Source organism: Sciurus vulgaris, assembly GCF_902686455.1.
Source record: "Sciurus vulgaris genome assembly, chromosome: 6".
Taxonomy (NCBI): Eukaryota; Metazoa; Chordata; class Mammalia; order Rodentia; family Sciuridae; genus Sciurus; species Sciurus vulgaris.
In genome coordinates this window covers 138,545,686-138,554,138 of record NC_136466.1, presented here as the reverse complement: position 1 = coordinate 138,554,138, position 8,453 = coordinate 138,545,686, and the positions used below count along the sequence as shown (strand labels likewise).

Sequence of the window (8,453 nt, the reverse complement as noted above, 5' to 3'; positions counted from 1 at the left end):
TGATGCAAATTCTTAACTGCCCCACATCTGTCAGTTACTGGGGGCAGAGCTGGGATTCGAACCCAGATAACCTGGCTCCAAAACTTGCTCATTTGACTGGGTACACTCTCCCTATGGGATAGCTGACTTGATCTGGATTCCAGTGTGGGAGCAAGAAACATGGGAAAGAGTAGGAAAAAAAGAAAAGATGAGATCTTCTTTTCATTTCTAGGAGCCTGGAAATACGTACATAAGGGTTTATCTTTTTAGCAACTTTTTACTTCCCAAGACTCCCTGCTTCTCCTGCCAAGTCTCTAAGTTACTGCAAAGTTCACTGCACTGAACTGCCAAGCTCTCACTGCCCCTCAGGTGTCTGCATGTGACGTCTGCTCCCCCAGCTCCTCTCCACAGCCTGTGCCCTCTTCCCTTGCTTGCTTGGTTAGTGCTTACTCTACCTTTGGAGCTCAGCATAGGCACCAGTCCCAACAGGGAACCTCCCCTCTCTAACCCACCAGGACTATTTGAGTCTCCAAGCACGCAGATCCTTGTACTCTTATGTTAGCACTTACGACACGGTAGTTAAGGGTTTGTTTATTTGTCCATGGATCCTATACACTACAGGAGAGTACAGGCCCATGGTCCTGTTTTTATTGACTCCCTAGGGTCTAGCTTAGTACCTAGCACACAGTTGATGCTTAATACATATTTGTTGCTAAACATAACTGTATTAGTCTGCAGTGGCTTGCCAGGTCCAAAATAATTTTTCCTCACCTACAATTTCCTCCTTCCTAGTGCATAAACAGATAAATTGCATCAGACATTACTCTGCTGCTGGAAGAAATGAGGAGGGGGGTGTTTCTACTCGAGCTATGCCTCTTTGGCCTTGTTGCTCCAGTGCCCTTCACCAACACTTCATCCCTATTCCATTCCTCTCAGCCTTGAGGATCTGTTCCTAAGGGATCCCTTGAAGCAACACTGTGATGAGCATGTGCAATTGAGTGCTGGGCCCGACTCTCAGGGAAGCCCCTACTGGGAAACTGACCAGGTCGGGAAGGCTATGAGGGCAGAACTCTCACCATCATTGTGCTTTTCCAGCCCACTCTCTTGGCTCTTAGGGGAAGAACAGATGGAAGCAGAGACATAACAACCACAGCTGCTATTGTTGCTGCTGTCTCCAAGAAGTGGCAAAAGGTGTTGTGCATTTCCCATTGAAGCAGGTCTAGCTAAAACAGTGCAATAGGGATAGAAGGTGACTGAGAGGGTCCTGTTTGCTTTCTACCTTTTCTGCTTCTACTCTTCATGCTATAATTTTATATAGCTTATATTACTCTACGTTTTCATTTTTTTGTTAACTATTAGGTCAGTATAAATCCAAGAGAATATGTGATTATTTTTCCATATAATTCTGGAACAGAAATTTAAGAATTGGCTCACTCAACATGTCACATGCTCATTTGTTCAACCAATGTTTTCCATGCAATTAGTGCAAGGGTGTTTTAGTGGGCTTGAGGAAAACCTTGGGGCTGAGTAGCGGGTAGTCCTTGCTCACATGGAATGCCCAATACACAGCAGCTCAGTTACCAAAATAGTTAACACCATACAAAAGGTAACACATATGATATTATGGGAAATATTTATATTCAGTTTGGACATGTAGCAGGAGGTCATTATATCAGTGCTGTCCAATAGAAGGTTCTGGGATGGTGGAAATGCTCAATATCTGGGCAGCTCTATCCTACAGTTACTAGCCACATATGGCATTGAACATTTAAAATGTGGCTAGTACAACTGAAGAGCTGATTTAAAATTTTGTTTGGTTAATTTAAATTTACATAGTCACTGTAGCTGGTAGATCCCATGTTGGCTCTACAACTCTAGATAATAGTCTTCCACACAGTGCAAAAACTCAGAAAAGTTTTCAGTCCCAGCAGTTAGGCTGGAGTACCAACAATGTGCAGAGATAACTGAAGCTCCTACGAGCTCCAGACCCTTCTACTCCATGCTTACTTGGCATCTTAAAGGAGTCTCAAAGACTCCCAAAACTGAAAAATAAAAATCTCAATCCTCCCTGAATCCTGGTTATTCTCTCAAAACCTGTGATCATTGCTCAAGTCAGAATCTTGGGAATCACCTTTGACACCTCCTCATCTTCACCCCTGCAGGCATTCCACCAATTTCTAACCTAAGCATCTCTCAAAACTATTGTGGTTTTCCATCTCTAATGAAACTGGAATAGTCCAAATCTTTGCCTGGGTTAGTCCATCTTTTGCTCTCCTACTTATATTTTATTGTGAAAGAACACTTAGCATGAAATAAGAACAAGAGACGGTACTGTTAACTTTAGGCATGATATTGTTCGGCAGGACTCTAGAACTTATCTTGCATGATTAAAATCATATGCTGGTATCCTAAATACTTATACTGCTGCTAGAACAATTCTCTAAAACCAAGTCTGACCAGCTCACCCTCATGTTTAGGTTAAAGACCCAGTTCCTTTATGTGGCTTATCGAAGCTGGCTTCTGCCTACCTCCCTAGTACCTTCTTGTACTGTTTTTATTTTATTATATTTTCACTGCATTTACACTCCACTTCCTACTGTTCCTTACTACTTGTGTGAATGGAATACAAGTGGCAGGCACAGATGCCATTAATGTCTGAGGGGGGTCAGATATCATCTACCATTGCTATGTGGTTATACAAGATTTGAGAAAGCTCCCAGGGCACTATATAGGTGCTTCTGAGCAAAAAATAATGAAGGATTTTATTTACGCCTGATGTCTATCTTTGGTGTTAATCTAGGAAAACTACTGTTTTTGTTCAGTTGTTTCAGGAAAATCTCATCCTCAAAAGTTGTTGAGGGCAGAATTGTCTCCTTAGGAGAATGGAAGCAAGCAGCAGGCATAAGCAAGTCAAGTTGACAGTTTGTCCTCAGAGGTCTCTCTGTCCCCTGTCATAGTATTGTTTTTGCTTTTGGGTACACTCAGACCTCAGTCCAGGAGTGGCTGCATGCAAAGTGTCTTTGGTCACAATTGTAACAAGCAGGGATATGCACTGGATCTGTTGCACCTGTCCAAAGGACACCTAACGCTTGCAGAAGAATTGGAGGAATCCCTGGCACCATGGGAGACTGCGTACTGTCCAGGGAGTCTGCCATACTTCTACACAATTAGACTGCCAAACGTCAGGTCTCCTAGCACTTAAGGCAGCACAGAACCTAGAACAAGATGTTCTAGAATGATTCCTACCAACTGACTAGCTTGAAGGATGACTTTTCCTTGATTTCACTACCCTTTCATTCCTATTCTGTCCAATGTGTCCTTAAGGCAAACAAGTTTCTAGAAAAGCTCCAAACAAGTTGTTCTTGATGTTTTAAAAAAATAAAAAGGCATGAGTCATTTAAAGAAGGGCTAATTGGAGTTAAAAACTTTTAATCGTCAGTGTGCATAAGAATCTCTGGGGGAAGTTATTAATAACTAGCAAAGATGCTCTCATGCAGGAAGGGGGCTGTGGTGGGGGTGAAGTGGGGGTGGAAGTTCTTAGTTTTTATTAAAGTGCTTAAGCTCATTCTGATGAAGATGGTCCACAAGCCACACTGGGAGACATGTGACCTTGAGGAGGCTTGGGTTGAAAGGAAATGTTATAAAATGTATCAGGTAGGATATTTTGAGGTGACAAAAATTTACTTCATCTAATGGCAAACTCAGTCCTATTTAATGCCTTAGAAGAAAAGGCGATTTTTGATTTTGAGAAAAAAATGCTAAATTATTAAAAATTGATTTTCTAGGTTAATTTTGTGACCAGATCAGAAAATGTAATTATATTTTTCAAAACAAACTATCTGAAGCAGACAGTGGTCCAAGTTTCTGAGGTGAATTATAATTCAACCAGCTGATCAATGAAGTATGAGACACTTTGCAATATTGTATTTAGGATGGAATTAAACTTAAAAAAACATGTAATTTGATTACTTTAACCAAAAAATATGTTTGATGTGTTTTCTTCTATAAAGAGATGTATTTATCACAGCAAAACAATAATGTTGTTGACTGTTTAAACTATTTAAAATTATTATAATATGAAAATTTGAAAACAGTTATTCAGGTTATTTTTGTGAGCTTGAACATAAAAATCTATCAGGTGACACAGACTAAAAAAAGTTAACTTTTCTAGAAAAAAAAGTTGACTTTTCTAGAAAATTCCCTAAGAATTTTACACTGGACAATTGGTGTGTTGAAGGAAAGATTAATTTAATATTTCTAGAATATGTTACTAAATATGTTCCTGTCATTAAAAACTAGACTTGTATTTTAAAATTCTTTGTTGAATCAAGATGCTGAAGTAACTTCCATTAGTTTGCTGGTGTGACTTAAAAAAAAAAAAAAAAAAAACTCTTCAGTAAATGTATTTCTTGTTGATTGACTCCCTCCCCCCAAATTTATTTTAATAGTATAATGGAGAAATACTTGTTGAATATATGTTTTAGAACTAGTGTTTAGTTCTAAAAACTTTCTCAAAAGCAAGAGTTGATAAAGAACCTGTTCTGATCTAGTTCAAAAACTGTACACAAATTATGTGTATTTTATTGTGAAGTATTAATTGATCTCTATCCCTTGGACATCTTTGAACACTAATGTATATTCATTTTCCTTCTAAATGTAAAGTACTATAAATTAAAAAAGAAAAAAACAAGGTTGACCCAGCTTTAGTTAACTTGATTTCAACTAATAGATGATTAGTATTTACACGTTCAGTATGGAGTCTAAATCAAAATCCTTTGCTGGATATTATTTAACTTTTCAAATTCCAAATAATTAATTGCATAGCCTTTGAGGGACACATTTCTCAAAGCTCTTCCTTTAGATCTTGTAAGTTCTAGTGGATAGGAAAGCCACTTGACACGCAAAGTCAGTTTTTCCTGTGACATAGTTTCAGTGAAAAATCCAGATACAAAATTGGCTTCCTTAGGATGATTATTTTATTTATCATTACTAGGTGGAAACTTTACATTGGCATATATATCCTATCGAAGAATTTTTCACTCTTTCCCGTTGTGCCAAACCCAAACCTCATTTGATTCTTTTAATGTAACCCAGTAAGTATTTTCCTGCTGCTAATGCTTCACGACAGTTAAACATCCTACTAATGGCTTATCCTTTAGCTACCATATGGAAAATTCCCAGTCAAGATGATAGGCTGAGCTGCATGTCATAGCAAGCGCTGCTCACTCTCAACTTCTGGAAAGGATGGAAAATGTAACTGAAAAACAACACACACACAAAAAGATCACATTGGAAAAAAAGAAAGTAAGCCCACGGAAGGTCAGAAACCATGAGGAATCCATAAAAGGCAGGTTTAAAGAGAGATCAGAACCAAAAGGAAACACAAGTTCAAAGAGAGCAGAAGAGAGAGAGCCATCGAAGTGGGAGCCACCCGAGAGCACTCTGTGTTAAGGGATGGAGAATTCAGGGAGCCAGAAAAAGCCATGGGCCATCAAGCAAGGGAATGAAGCAGAGATAGCTGGGAACTTGGAGGACCACACAACAGAAATAAATACTAAGCACACTGACTGAGCCCTTGGGTGGCTGAAGCTGAGTCGAGCTCTGCTTGCTGCAATGTCCAGGAGCAAAAGGAGCATCTGTGTGGAAGACAGCCATCCAAGCACCTCACTCCTCTTTGGCTTCTCTAACCTGACTTTTCTCTCTGCTGCAAAAACAAATGGCAGACAATCTTATGGACTCTCCACTAGAAGCCTACACACAAAACCAAGAATCTCCAAGCACTGAACAGGCAACACAAGAAAAGAGAACTCTGAAGTCAACAAATAGAACTAATATGAAAGGAAAGAGATATGTGGCAGGAGAGAGGCAAAAAGATACCTAAATAAGAGGATCAAGCTGATGCGATAAGGAAAATCTTTTATGTTGCATTTAAATGAAACAAAATGTGATTTAACATCTTCCACAACTGGATGCATTTTTACTAGTATTGACTGACATCTGTGGCGGCTGCTGCTGACTACTATCAGTTGTTCATCTATTTTGTAATTGGGGTCTCTATTTGAAATTTAAATGTCTTTCTCCCCTAAAACTATGAATAAATTCCTACCATTGATTTAAGTCATTGTGGTGTACCAGGAACTCTTCCCACTTATCCTTTTAATCATTGCAAACCCTATAACAGAGAGACTTCTTATCTCCATGAACAGATGAGGAAACTGAGTCTTAAAAAGGGAAGAACCTTCCATGGGAAACCACAACGAGTCACCCAGCTTGTACTGAACCCAGGTGCCTCTGGCAACAAAGCATCTGCTTTTAACTCTCCTTGGTGAAAAATAATTGTGACAGCTCCTGTATTTCTTGAAATAAAAAAGTGCTCCCATCTTCTTTGCCTTGTTTCTCTTGGAGTGTTAAGTGTTCATAGATCTGTCTGCAAGTTCTCCTATCAACTTCACGGCAAGCTAAAAAAATAGTTTCCAGCATACAGAATTACAGTGACAAGTTTGAAAAAAACACGTTTTTATCAGTGCCACAGCCATCCCTTCCTTTTGTCATTAGACTAACAAACACCAGGATCTCTCAGCAGCCTCAGAATTTGAGAGTGTCTTTCTTTGTATATTTGTGCCTCTTTGAAGATCTGACTAAAAAAGTATTATAAAAGAAAATCACCCTTTGTTTTAGAACAACTGCCTGGCTTTCTTTTGCAGTGGCCTAATTTATTTTAAGTACCACATGAATATAGGCCTATTTTAACTATTAGGTACTTAGTAGGCTAAAACTCACTAAGTAATAAGATTGTTACCGAATGTTTTGCGGGTTTTTTTGTTTTTCTTCTCATTTGAGAGCCCTGGGATTCGAACCGCAGTCCTTCCGCATGCTAGGCGAACGCTCTCCAAAAGGAGCTATTTCTTCAGCTCCTGTTACTGAATGTTGAATTAGCTAGATAGCAGAATAACTGAGCACGTTTAGTTGGGGCACTGATTAGATCTGATGCATAAAACACTGGATTGCTTTTAGTTCCCCTCACCCCTTAGCCTTCCTGGCAAGTTGGGTGAGTGGGAAGGGCTATCACAAACATGGAGACCTGCCGAAAGGAACAAGTGGGGTCACCTTGGGCAGGACTGTGGACTCTGCTGTCATTATGGCCTCTATCAACAGAGCTGCAGCCCTTCAGTGATGTGCAGTTGTTCAGATTTTCAAAGCCTCTTTATCTTAGCACTTCCATTTTCCTCTTTGCCTTGAATACCACCTCTAGTGCTAAATATTTTTTTTAATTTCATGAATAGTAATTATGGGCCATGGGAAAAACATGGTGCAGAAAAAACTTTCAAGCCACTGCAGGGAAGAAGGAGAAAAAAAAAAAAAAAAAAAGAAATGAAAATGAAAGGGACTAGTGAACAGAAAAAGGAAGAGAAGAAAGAAAGAATAACGAGAGTCCTTGATGACAGGTGTTCCGACATGGCAAGCTGCTCTGTCCTTCCAGGATGACAGTCAGTTGGTGTCAACAATTTCACTGCCAATTGTTCCAACAGTGGAAGTGAGCTGCAATCGCATAAGGGCTACAGATATCCCTCAGGGAGGCATGAACCTCTTTGTGATCCAGCAACCAAAAGGTTAATGCCTGACACAACGAAGGACTTTCAGGACTCTGGTGTTCAGACAACACAGTGGTCAGAGCTGGACCTCCCCAGATGTTAGCTATTTGAATAGCACCTTTGCACTTTCCCTAAGTAAGCAAATGTTGAAGACCAAGCACAGGGCACTACCTGCTTGCTGAAACAGGTTACTCACTCATTTGCATGTTTTGATGTAATCCCTAACTTCTGGTATCCTGTCTCAGTATTATTTTGTCACTTCTTTGGTGCTGAGAAAAAATACCTATAGCTTAGAAACATCTCCTCCCCTCTTTCCCTCACCTCCTTCTTCCCACAGTTGACTATACTATTTTTTAAGGTGATTCAGGAACGACTTCATTAAATTCATCTGAGAGGCTTGATAACTCTTTCAGTTTCTGGGTTCCAGCCCAGAACTCTTGAACTAGGAATTTTGGGGACATTCTTATGTAATTCAAAATTTGAGAGTCTTTGAAAGACTGAGGTCCAATTTTGGAATTTTCTTACTCCTTCAGAAAATATGATGCACACACCATTGGTCAGAACCTCAATCCATCTTTCTCCTTAAAGACCCTTGTGATGTTCACAATGATCAGAGCGACATGTAAGAGAGGTGTCCTTGTCATATTTTAACTCAGGAAAAAAAAAAAAAACCTCAAAATTTTCAAATCCCGGGTCTGGTAGAGGAAAGTCTTTGTAGCATTCTTATTATTTTTTAGGATCTCTAGTTATTAAGCATTTGAAAATCAATGAAAAGATAAAACCACCTGACACATCAACTTGGGATAACTCAGTTCCTGCTTGTACTGGAACATATATTCACCTCCATATATTCTGCTCATCCACAGTTCATTTCTAGTAACA

At 39.4% G+C, this 8,453-nt stretch overlaps 1 protein-coding gene across 5 annotated transcripts in view; it reads right to left on the bottom strand.

The window, feature by feature from the left end:
- FYB1 (FYN binding protein 1) overlaps positions 1 to 8,453 on the bottom strand; it is a 159,002-nt gene that overhangs the window by 71,777 nt on the left and 78,772 nt on the right. The window lies entirely within an intron of this gene.